Source organism: Manacus candei, unplaced genomic scaffold (genome assembly GCF_025592945.1).
Source record: "Manacus candei isolate 608988 ecotype Guabito, Panama unplaced genomic scaffold, ASM2559294v1 h1tg000037l, whole genome shotgun sequence".
Taxonomy (NCBI): Eukaryota; Metazoa; Chordata; class Aves; order Passeriformes; family Pipridae; genus Manacus; species Manacus candei.
In genome coordinates this window covers 3,328,806-3,341,953 of record NW_026138085.1, presented here as the reverse complement: position 1 = coordinate 3,341,953, position 13,148 = coordinate 3,328,806, and the positions used below count along the sequence as shown (strand labels likewise).

At 41.6% G+C, this 13,148-nt stretch overlaps 1 long non-coding RNA gene across 3 annotated transcripts in view; it reads right to left on the bottom strand.

The window, feature by feature from the left end:
- Nucleotides 1-1,028: 1,028 nt before the first annotated feature.
- LOC127473750 (uncharacterized) overlaps nt 1,029-13,148 on the bottom strand; it is a 39,585-nt gene continuing 27,465 nt past the window's right edge. Inside the window, exon 3 of one of the 3 annotated variants that reach the window (XR_007905584.1) lies at nt 1,029-2,282. This is a non-coding gene — a long non-coding RNA (uncharacterized LOC127473750). The remainder of the gene's footprint in view (nt 2,283-13,148) is intronic. The other 2 variants (XR_007905582.1, XR_007905583.1) reach the window with 2 other exon arrangements.

The following is a 13,148-nucleotide window of genomic DNA, read 5'->3' as shown; positions in this document are numbered from 1 at the left end:
GACATATATATATATATATACACACATGTGCGTGTGTGTGTGTGTGCATATACATATATATATTTAGATACATATATACATACATACATCAAATAACAAGAGTAGCAAACACCTAGAATAGATTTGCAGGAAGGTTCTGGTATTTCTGTCACTGTAATTTTAAAGCAAAATCAGACCAAGACCTGGGATAGATAGATAGATAGATAGATAGATAGATAGATAGATAGATAGATAGATAGATAGATAGATATGTATATATATGTGTGTGTGTGTATACATACAAACACACACGCATGTATATATAGATATATAGAGAGAGAGATTAACAACAGTAGCCAAAATCTAGAATAGATTTTCAGGAAGGTTCTGGTATCTCTGCCACTGTAATTTCAAAACAAAGTCAGACCAAGAGCTGACATTGATATATATATAGACATATGTGTGTGTGTGTATGTATAAATACATAACACAACAAGAGTAGCCAACAACTAGAACAGATTTGCAGGAGGGTTCTGGTATCTCTGCCGCTGCAGTTTCAGAGCAAAGTCAGCCCAAGAGCCGGCAGTGCCTGTCAGTCCCTGAGCCCTGGTGTGTGTCCCCCGCCCAGGGCCGGCCCTGGCGGCTCCTGCAGCCGCAGGAGGGGTGAGACCGGCGGGGACACCGAGGCTGAGGGGCCGGCGGTGCCCCCCGAGCCGCCATCGGCCCGGCCGTGCCCTCAGCGCTTCCCCCTCAGCGCTTCCCCCTCAGCGCTTCCCCCTCAGCGCTTCCCTCCGAGCCCCCTCAGCTCTTCCCGCCTTCCCTGCCCGCGGGCTGAGGAGCCGCCCGGGACCCCCAGAGCCGCCCGTTCCCCGTCAGGAACAGGAGCGAAGGCAGTCCCTGCGTGTGCCGAGGTACAGAGCCAACCCTGCCCCTGGCCGGGGTCCCGCTGCTCACACCCACCCACCCACCCCTCATGCCCCAGCCCACGGCCCGGTTATCGAGCGCGGCGGTTCCCGCAGGGGGGAAAGGACAGAGATGCTCGTGCCGCTGGCACAGCGCTGGGCAGATTGTGCTGGGTTACCCCCGAGCTGCCTCTGCCCTCCAGTGCGGGTATTCCCTGGCAGGTGTGGGAGTCTCCCTCCTCTGTCCTTGCTGCCCTCCCAAACCCTCCGTTGGGACCGGGAAGCTCCCCCGAGGTGAATCCCACCCTCAGCCGAGCCCTCAGCGGTGCACCCACGCACCAGGCACTTCAGGCTGTAGACTTGTACCAGTTTAACATTATCCCGTTCCTACAAAATTAATGAAACGTTTGAATTATTCACCATTCACTTTTATAGAGCAGGAGCGAGCGAAAGTGGGGGGTTTTGCTCTGGGGGAGTTTAGGGGGAGTCCAGCGATGCTTTTCAGGCGCAGAATTTTACATTCTTCTTAAACAGAAGTGCGTAGCTCTGCTTTTTAGTGCTCCAGGTTTGAATTTGGATTGAAAATCTTGTGATGGTACCAAATAGCTTCATAGCACAGAGAGCTCTCGAAGCTGAGAAACCAGAAATTTAATTGAAATTCATAATCCAAACCCTTTTTATATGTGGAATCTCAGTGCCTATGTATATACATACATACATATATATACATATATATATATATATAAATCCTAACCCTTGTTGTATAGGAATCTCAGCGCTCTCAGTCTGCACAAGCCAGATATTTTGAAAACTTGGTGACCCAAAACAAACAAATAACACCCCATATACACACACAAAAACCCCCACCCAAACAAACAAAACCGAAACAAAACAAAAACACAAACAAAAAGCCCTCCCCCCAAAAAAACCAAAGAAACAACAAGAACAACAAAAATTCCTTGTATTTTGCAGCAGTGTCACTCTGATCAGCAGAGTTCTGTATTTGACAATACAGGAAAAAGAATCTTCTCTCTCTTTTGCTGTTTCAACATTAATCACTAGCAAGCAAAGAAGTCATTGTCTCAGCTGTATGATTAAATCTTAATATATCTACTAAAAAGGCGTAACAGTACTCTAGACATTTCTCATTTTGATGCAAAAAAACGAATGCACATCTTCTGAAAAGCCGTGTTCCCACAATGTAAAGTGATTTGTTACACAGGAAGGATGGTGCCAGTGTCTCTGTAAGGGCAGTGCTGCAAACCATTTTCTACTGTGATGATGAGCAGCAAGTTTCCTCTGTCTTAAACTGCCCTGATGTGGTATTTAACATAAATTAAGTGTTTCAGCCTCCTTTTTTGATGACAGGGCCAGTCTCCGAGAGCCTTGAAGGATGATTCTCTGGATTAAAAAAAAAAAAAAAAAAGCTTTAATTCCATTAAGCTTTTTGTAAAACTTTGCATTGCAAATTAGGACAGGATGTTGCAGACCTGAAAGCCTGCACTATTTCATTTCAAAAAGTGTTAAATGAGAGCATTTCAAACATTTGTGAAATGAGATGCTGTTTCTGAGCTCCAGGCTTAGTTATTTCACAAACTCCTTCTGTGAAGTCTTAAACAAGTTTGGAGAAGCCTTGAGAACTGGACCTTCTGTGGCAATCCACAGGAATGGAGAAATCAAATATAACTGTATTTATCAATTTATTTTCCTTTTCAGAGAAATATGTTTATATTCAGATAGCCATAAAATTTGTGTGTTGTGTTTATAAGGAATAATACAAGCCTCAGTATAGGACTGTAGGGTACAAATGCAGTATTTCATGAAGTGGTTAATGATGGTAATGGTTTAATCTCGTTGGGGTGAGGATATGAGGGCAAGTGGAATGTGCATGTTCATTGGAAGTGACATGACACATTTTGCAGAATTATAATGGAGAGAACAAGAAACTGCTGTCCAAAAGCACAGAGGTACAGTGAAAGTCAGTACTAGAAATCTGCTTGATCTTGTGGGGTTGCCTTGAGCTGGACTGCTTGAAGTTACATCTGTCTGTGATGGAAGGGAGGAAAAACAGATGGATCTGAGCAAGTTGTGCTCGACTTCTGAGCTGTTTGTATTGGGGGAAGTGGAGTTTTATGACATATATAATGCGTTTTTCCTTCTACCATTAACAATGGCTTAGATTTGCAGGGTTCCTGAAATATTTATGTGTAGATGTTGGGCCTACATTTGTTTCTCAGAGTGAATGTAGCTGGTAGCCAAAAGGCCTTTTTGATTTCCTGCCACTCCTGGGGTTCTAAACAGATTCTTTATGAAGAAGTCTTTACGTGTGACAACTCGCAGAGAACAAACCTGAGCTGCAGTTTTTATCTGTCTGTTCAGAAAAATGTAAAATTATAGAAAATATGTACATTTCAATTAGATGAAGATTGTGGGCTAATCTTGATGGTTTTTCCTCCTTTCTCAGCCACTAACATATCTTTCCTTGTCCCAAGTGAACATAAATTCCAACAATTTATTTCGTCCACCACACCCTTTAATCCTTTCTTCCCTTCTTCCCCTTCTTCTTTTCTCTCCCCTGTGATAAAGGCAGGTACAGTCACACTCTAAAAGCAGCCCAGCAAGCAGAGAACAAGCTCTTGAGACTAAAACTTGAAAACTGGGGTTTATAAGCACTAAAAGAATAATGATACAGTCTTATGATTGTGATGGAATAATTATTGGGAAAGAGTGCAAAGGCAAAAAAATAAAAGGTTGAGACATCACCTGGAGAGCACAAAGCTTTAATATTTTGGCTTTAAAAGGAGTTTCTGTGTGTAAGACTTGAGATTTCCTATGGAATTCTTTCAGAACAAGTATTTAGTTTTAATTAGCAGGGTGGTATCTTGGTTAATGGCATTCCTTGGATTCTTCAGTGGCTGTGAAATGCTGAGGCCTTATTAAGGAAGAACATAGAGAAAAAAGGAGCCAGAGGAGACGAACACACTTTCCCAATTCCCCAAATTGAATGTTCCAAGGATGTGTGTTCGTGGTTTTCAGCTTGAAAATGTGCTATTAATGGAAAGAGCACCAAGAGTGTTTATGGGAATGCAGTGGGGCATTCAGGGGTGTAGCTGATCCCAGGTTGGGGCTGTGCTGCCACCAGCATCACTCTGAGCTCTGTCACAGCTCTGCAGCTCCTTGGGCTCACTCCTGCTGCTCTGGGAATGCCTGTTATGGCACTGGCTTGGCCACAACTGCTTCATGCTTCTGTGAATTTACCAAAAAATAAGTAGAAGTTCAGAAAAATAAGTAGAAGATACTTCTAAGCCAACATAAAAGTGCTGTGCTTGGAGATGCAACGGTGACTCAGCCCATAATTTCAACTAATTTAGCTGCTTAACAATTCTTGTGTAACTACAGTCCTGGTTTGGAGAATGGAGGATACTCAGTGTGAAGCAGAGTCCTGGTAATGCAGGGTGTAAATACCTTGTCTGCTCTTTATACATGAAATACTTGTAGAATATGTAATAAGCTACATGGAGTCAGGCTGGTGGCACATCCAGCTCAGTGTCCTGCCTCCAGCAGTGGCCAAAAGTGATCAAGGGAAAAGCAGAAATTCAGCAGTGTCCTTAGATATCCTAAAGGAGCCCACATTAAATATGCAAAATACTAAACCCCCTCTAATAGGCCTCCATAAATCTAAACTAACCCCGTGCTCAGCTGACTTCCAGTTACTGGTAATGCAAATATTGATAGAATTCAAAACTACTGGCATCTGGAATTAACAGATTCATCTGATTAAATGGATAATAAATCATCTCATGTTACTTCTAACAGTAACACATTCAGTATTTGCATATGCTGTGAATGAGGGTTGTCAAAGACATGCAAACTAGAGGCTGAGAAATAAAACTTCTAGATAAATAGAGATTTTGAAATATAAAAGGCTATCTAGACTTGGTCTTTGCTGACACCCGAACTGCATTTACCCATTTTTCTGTTTAGTTCCCCCCCAAAAAAAACTTGTAGGGAAAACCTTTTCGGACAGTTCATAGAGAACTTCCAGTATCACATTCCCTTAGTCCTCAGAACAAAGTTGTATCACGCAAGAGATCTAATTCTTATGCTGTGTATACACTCAAAATACACACTGTAAACTGAATAAATAGCTCTATAAAAAGCTGCAAGAGGTCATGGATGGCACTCTGCTCTTAAAAGGGGCCATGTCTAATCTTCTTTTATTTTCACAGGTAAATATTATATTCTATGGTTTATAATTTTGAAACAGTTCAAAAGAATTTAGTCACAGTAAATTCCAGTGAGAGAGAACAGCCTAAATGCTCAAAAACACCAATTCTGCACAGTTACATTTTTGCCTCTGCAGTGCTATTTCTAGCAACTGTGTTGGAGGTCTCTGGAATGTGTTCATGTGGGAATCCAGTCCTAGAAACAGAATTTTAAAATTAATTTTGATACTTGAAAAATGCTGTGACTTCCTCTGAGGGAAAGTAGCATAAACAGAAAGTAAATATTAAAAGGAAAAATACAGCAACAAGTATCTGTATCTAAAGCCTTGTTTGGCTTGTTTATATCTTCCCACCTGCACATTTAAATCTAATAAACAGTCTGCCCTCCTAGTGTGAAGCTCATCTCCCCTATTTCCCCGCATACTTGCACTTCCAGAAGCATTTTGAAATTACCAAATTATTAAAACTCAACAGTGGGTTAATTAGGATTGTTACAAGAACATTAGCTACAGGTACAAACCCAATTATTTCATTAAAAAGACTATTCTTCTATGCTCATAGCTAAATAAATCCTGCTTTATTCCTTATGCCTAAATCAAGCTAGTCCTGTGCTGTGGCTGCATTCTTCATTTTCTGAACTAAAGCTGGAACTAATTTGCCAAAGTGGGATTTTCGATACATTAAGCACTTAAAATCCATAGCAACGGGCAAAAAGAGAACACATTTTAAATTCTTTTTGGGGGACTTTAACTGAAAAATAAAACAGTACATAACCTATTGAAATAGTCTAAATCGCTGTAGACAAAATTTGAAACATGCTTTTGGAGTAAAGATACTCTGAGTTCTGAACAGAATAAATTCATACATTCACTGCTACTTAAAAAATGTTTCCAGTTAAAAGATTAAACCTTTCTTTGATATCAGGCTCCACTCTCATAAACAGATATTCTACAGTGCTCCTCAAGAGAAGGGTAGAACCAGTACAGAGGAAAAAGAACCAACAAAACAAACAAAAAAACCCCCAAACAGCAAAGTGCTCTGGCAAAGTGCTCTCGTTTCGATGAAGGACTGTCAGACTGGAGGTACTGGAGAGGGACTGGAAAGCATCAGCAGAACAATGGAGCAATTATTTGATTGGCACGGCCCTCTTTCAGCACTGTGAAATACTCTTATTATTACCTGAAAATCAGCTCTTTCAGAGCACAAAACAAACCCAAGCCATTCAGGCTTTCACCAGGTTGTTCCCTCAAGCCTGCTTGGGAAATCTTCCCGTTGGTTACACACTGACTGTTCAGTGATGTCTTCACCACCTCCACGTCCCTGAGGTGTTTTGCTCTGGGCAGAGCTCCTGGTGTGGCAGATCTACTTCCCAAAAAACTCTCATTAACCCAGGAATTCTACTTCCTTGTGGTGTCCATCTCTCAGGAATGACTGTGTTTCAAACCCCTGTTTACAGTGCCTCATGTATGATTTCAGGGGTTGTATACAACAGTCGTGATATCTATTTTCAGGAACTTGTGCTTTAGGAATACTGTGCTTTCATCAGAAATTCTGCAAAATCAGTAACTTTATGTCCAAGTTGAAGGAGCACAGTCCAGGGAATGCTGAATACTTCAGCTCCAGGTGGAAATTATGATGGGAGAAGCCACCACAGCCATATCTAATTTGACTAAATAAAGGAACCCAAAGGGACTCCTGTGACATTTGGCTCACTGGTTGTGGCTGGAGGATGCAGGATGGGCACAAGTGCTTTCCTTCTGGAAGCACCAGAGAGCTTTGCTCAAACCTTCCCCACAGCCTGGCTGTAAACACAGCACAGATACCTGAGAGAATTGTGCTTGGCTTAGGAGGGCTGATGCTTTGCTTTAGACTTTTGCCTTCTGTCCTGGAACATGGTTCAACCACAGAGATTTTACAGAAGTTATCTTTTCATGAGAAAGGCTTTAAAACATCCATGACATCAGCACTTCCCTGGTGAAGGTGGGTGTGGTGAAGCAGCCAGAGAGTGAGCACGGAGTAAATGCTGATTTAAAAAACATAATTTGAGCTCCTTTGGATTTTAGGGGGTTTGTTAGTTTGTAGATTCTATTTAAAGCTGCAGAAGCCAAGTTGCACCCAAGTTTATGTAACAGCTAGGCTGGATTCCTGGGCTTCCTCAGCTTGCCTGACTGAAGTCTTTCTGGATTCTTCTCTTGTAATTTACTTTTCTTGCAGATTTTGAGAGCTAAAGTTCCCAATTAGCAAGATGAAAGAGCTCTTAAACATCGAGAAATTGAACTTTCATACAGGTATGGTTTGCTATCATTCATCTGTCCAGTAGCACTTAAACTATTTTTTCCTTCACTGGGATTCATAATCCTAATTAAGCTGCTGAAAACTCTCCTCTCACATGTGATTTTTGCATTTGGACTGGTGCATTAATAGTCCATTAGGATTCAACATAGTCCTTTACCTGAAGATCTTAAACTTTCTTTTTCCCTAGACTCTTAATATCTGATTTTAACACTGAAACAGAGAGCTTGATGATTGCATCCTAAACCCCCAGGGATCAGTAAAACATTTCATAGGGCCTCTCTCAATGCAGGACAGGGCATTATACATCATTTAACATTTCCCTGAGATTTAGCAGCAAAGGTCAAAACTTAATCCTAAATCTTCATTCTGATCAAATGGAATCTCCCTCCAATCCCTTTGCAGTTCTTGCCTGGTGCCTCAGGAGGGTAAGACCCAGAAGTTCATAATGAACATTTTTGTTCCATCTCCTTGGAGTGGGGTTTGGCCTTTCAAGCTAAAGTTATCTCTCTGTATATTTTTGCAGGGTAATCTCACAGTCCAGTGAGGCCTAGTTTTCCAACTGTCCATTCTGTGTGAGGTTTTGAAAGAGAACAAGCTGTAAAATCTCCTTTATTAGTGTCTTATCTAATAGAAGAGCAACCTTTATTAATAAATACACAACTCAGTGTTAAACACTGGGCATAGCTTTTTTTAGGTTGTAATATATTAATTTTAATACATTTTATGATACCTCAAGAGGCTTTTTGCTCCAACCCTTTCACCATGAAACAGCCTCACTTAAAAGAGGGATCTCCCTGTGTTCAGTGGCATGTCCTGGACAAATAAGACAGATCCTATGGTTCAGAACACTACAGTGGAAAAAAGCTCTCTTGAAAGATGTACGCTTTTTTTTTTGCAAATGCTTGATAAAAAAAAATATAACATTTATATTTTGGTTTCTATGTCATGTGAGAACAAGTCAAACACAAAGAACACACTACTGTGTTTACACCAATCCTAATATGACATGTTTTATGTCACTATGCATCACATTAAAGTAAAACAACTGACTGCCATGAGAGTTACAGACTTTTTGAGAGGAAAGGGCTTAGGTGAGTTATGGGAAATAAGTTTCCTGTTTTAGAAGTGGTGCTTATTATTTTATTCCTGCCTAAGTGAGAGGTGCTGTTTGAGGGTTGCAAGCCCTGGTAGCTGAGAGATTCACCGAGGAAAACAAATACATTTGGTGCAAGTAGCAAATGCAGCCTTGACCAGTGTTAAAAAATATGAACACAGTGCTTTGTACTTTTCTCAGAGAGGGAGACAGAAAGGTGGAAAGATTTGGAAGTTTTAGTTGATAGTAAGGTTATAAGGAGAAGATGGAATTCTCTAAAGAGGGAAACAAGCAGGGATGGACTCTCCAAAGACACGGAGTGTGCAGTCAGAGCAGTCCTGGAAGGGAGCTGCAGTCCTGTGCTGCCTGCTGAAGGCACCCACATTTTCCTTGGATCACTAGCAGGCTGCACCACTTCCTTAGCCATGAGACTGAGCACATTTTTGGGAGGGAACAAGCTGTGTGGATTCTCCAGCTTTCACCTGTGTGCAGAATTGCAACAGGGCTCTGATATTTTGCCAGGCAGCAGCTCGGCTAAAACTGTTTGAAGGCTCCCTGTGTGTTTGCAGCCTCAGCCCTGGGTGGGCTTGGCTGCTCATTACATCACTCCTGACAAATTCCAGGAGGTGTAGTGTGGCTCTGCAGTCCTGGAGCAGGAGCAGAGAAATAGGCATCAGGAAGTTAAGTGGCCTCTTTTCTTGCTTAATTCATAAAGTTCTTGCTAAGATCCCTGTAGGAAAGGGAGAGAAGCAGGGAAGGAAGTATTTCTTTACTCACAGCTCAGTAATCAGGACAAACTTTTCATTCGCTTGTCTAAACTTTAAGGGTGCAATAATAAGATTTTGTAGGGAATCAGGACATGTTTGGGAACCCAGAAGGGTCCAGGGGCTTGCAAATTAATTCAGAAAATTTGAATTTTGCTCCCTGACTCCGTAGTTGATTTTCTTTCAGCTAGTCACTTCACGGCTCTGTTTGCTCACATTAATGTGTTAGTGCTGGGCATTCTTCTTTCTGTTTGCTGAGTGTCCATCCCAGCAGATCCCATGTATTTTTAAAGGATAGTTGATTCTGCTACAATACATAGAAACTAAATTAATAGATTCAGAATCAGGCCCAGCCTTTGGGCACCAAAGTATAAAATCAGATTGTTTGAACTTCTGCATGCACATTGTTAGGAATTAGGTTTCAGGATGAATTAATCTATTCATCTTTCACAGCCTTTAAGACACTGCTTACCTATGGAACTTCCCAGTACCCCCTGAGACTTGCAGGCTGCTGTTGATTAAGATGAAATGGGGTTTTTTTTTTGTGAATGCAGCATATGTTTTTTTAGTGCATGTCAAGTATTGCTATGGTTAAGTGGAAATGAGGAACAGGCATTCTGCACCAGATTGTTATTTGCTGGGCAGTGATTTAACAAATGTTTGAACAGCTGTGCTGAGTAGACCCTGTTGGGATAAGTAGTGGAATCATGAGAGCTGGTGTTTTGGTTGTCCACAGTGGAAAAGGAACAGTCAAATAATTGTCTGCTGGGCTAAAGGACTCTTACACAAATGTAAGAGAGATTTAAGGTAATTTATGATAAACTCTGCCAAACCCAGCTTTGCATGTATAGTGAGTTTTGTTAAAGATGCTCATTCCTGATCTTCTAGAAAAGGCTTTGGCTACTCCAGCAGCCAGGACAGGGAAATTACCTTGGACAGTTGAGAATCTTTATATTGCTTAAAAAAACTCTTTCAGCTCCCAGAAATGAACAACCTGTGAACCATAATTCTAGGTGGACCAACAAAGTGACTGCCACAAAGATTGATCATTTGTAGCAGAAAACCAACACTTCTGGGCACAGCACCATTTGCCATGGAAAGGTTCTGCTCTGCACTGTCAGCTTCCAGAGAGCTTTTTAGTCACGTGGTAGGTGAAAGAAATATGGTCTAGATACAGTAATGAGTGGTATTAAATGAACAGCTGGCATTCCTGGCATACCACAGACTCACCAAAGAGGAAAAGAAAATAAGGGTAGGATACTTTAATGGCTTTTACTCCTAAAAATGGAAACCAGATATCCAGATCACAGAGACCCCACTTGAACTTTCTGCCTTCTGATAAGAACTAATTTGTAAGGACAGATTTGACAGTGGGCAGCCACTGTGACTGTGGGCAGCCAGCAAGAGTGGAGTTGGGGTTTTCAGCTTGCAGCAAAATGCAGCAAATAAAGACCCTGAATTTTAGCCTGGTGATGAAATTTTTTGAAAGTCTGAAGGCCAGCTTTGGTGCCAGAGTTGATCCTCTCTGAGTTTCTGATTGCCAAGGCTCAGGTTTGCCAGAGAAGACTCAAAAGGTTTAGTGGTGGTAAGAATGGGGAATTGTTCACAAGAAATGTGTGCTCTGGGAACCTGGAAGTCTTGGAAGTGTGTGGGGACAGGGGCAATGCAGTGACTCCACCCTATCCTCTGCTATGTTCTGCCCCACACCTCCCTTTTTCCCTGCAGTGTGTTACCTGGGCCTCTGAGCAGGCCCTTGGGCTTTTTATGAAGAAGAAAACACGTAGTGGAACATAAAAGGGACTTTCTTATATTAAGGAAAATGGCATCCTGGGGTGTGCTCATTGCCAGGCTGATCTTACAGGAAAGCAATCCTTTCCAGAAGCACAAGAGGGACTGAGATGCCCTTATTGCAAGGAATGCTAGGTAACAATAAAACATGCAATAAAGTTTATATTGCTGCTCCCATAAATTTGACATTATATTTTAATAAAATAGCACTGCTTTTATGAGTGCACACTGTGATATGAGCTACCAACCGAAAAGAAGAGTTGAACTGGACTTTATTTTCTCAGAAGGCTGAAATCTTGTGCCCTGGTGGCTGCAGGTATTCCAGGGAGCTGGTAACTCCAAAGTGAGCCCCAGCAGTGGCTCTGGGTGTAGAGGTTTGTGCTGCAGCTCCAGTGGTGATATGCAGTGTGTCCTTGTGGTTATTCTGCTTCAGAGAGCAGCCCATCAGAACTTCATGCTTTAAATTAATTCTGTTTATCTTGGAAGCTGAGAGACATGAGCAAAATACCCCCATACCTGTGGCCATGAAGGCCAGACCTCAGTGCATCTCAAGGTGGGCTTGAATACTGTCAGTGAGGAAGCTCGTGCTGCAAATCTCATATTAGTATCCCACTTGGCTAGTTAAAGAATGTCTATGCATGTTCTTTTGTTCCTCTTTTTTATAAGTAAATTCCAAACTGGAAACATAGTGAGATTTGATTTCATGGCTTTCACCATTTTCAATCTATGTTAATGATTTCTGTAATTTTCTTTTCATGTTTCCAGTACAATTTCCACAGAATTGTAGAATTTTGCCCTCCTCCCACCAAAACTAAAAGCAACCATCAAAGAAACATGCATTTAAATAGATATATATGCACTTAATACAGCAGGAATTAAAATTCTGCTTGTGCTGCTGGAATGGCTTTACTGTGTCACCCACTGTGGGCTGAGCTGTCTCACCTTTTCTTTTTAATTAATACTTGATCTTTCTAATGAGGCCCAAATCTGTTCACCCAGACAATCAGTGGAGAAATCAGTAATATTCAGGTAAGTGGTGATGCTCATGTCTCAATGAACTTTAATGGTACCAATTTCAATAATGCTTTCACTGCTAGATAAAAGCTGGCCTGCAGATAATGAATCTGCCTTCAGGAGAAGCTAAGGCATAATAGACTGAAAAAAGCATTTGTCTTAATTATGGTAATTATCCTAATTTAGGCTTTAAATAATAAGAGGCTGGCACTTTATATATTTAATATTTCAGTTAGCTACGAGCATTATGGAAAATGAGACATCTTAGAGATACAGATGCACTCCAGCATTTCATGTAAGAAGAGGTAAAAGCTTTCTGGGAAAAGCAGCAGGATGAAGCAGTGAAATGCTGGGGAGATGGGCTGTTAGATCTCCCTCTGCCATGAACATACAGGGTGTAACCAGGGGATCAGATTGCAGGTAAAGCACTGGAGCCCCTCGATTTAGAGCAGCTGAGGACCTGCCCCATCCATCCTCTGGACACTGTGCCTCCCACTGACCCCACCTGCTGCACCCTCTGTCTCACTGCTGCCTATCCAGGGCTGGGAATCTGAGACTTCTTGTCCTGAATCCCCCTGGCAGGATTAGAGCAACCTCCAGGCTATTTCCTTTAAACTCAATCCATGAACAGAGCTTTCTTTGCAGTGAAATGTTGCCTTTATGAATTCAGAAAGAAGGAAATCATAATCCTCTGTGAACTCCCTGTACCCACATGTGCCTAAGGATCCTGAAAATTATTATTTTTTCTGCTCCATATGTAGCAATTCTATTTACCCAGCTAGTCCTGCATGCTTTCCAAAATCTTCTTCTCACACCAGGCAAAACAATCTTCACATTCACGTTTCTCTCCTGACAAAATATACTGAATGTTTAACTGTAACTTATAAACTTACTGGTTACCTGAGGGATTAAACAGAGAATATTCCATCTGGAAGACTTTATTTCCTCAGTGAAAAGTCTTCTTCTGTAGTTATAAAATGGGCTTAAAAGATGAGTGGCACCCAGGGACATGATTTAGTGGTGAACTTGGGAGTGTTGGGTTAATGGTTGGATTCAATGATCTTAAGGTTTTTTTTCAGTCTGAGTG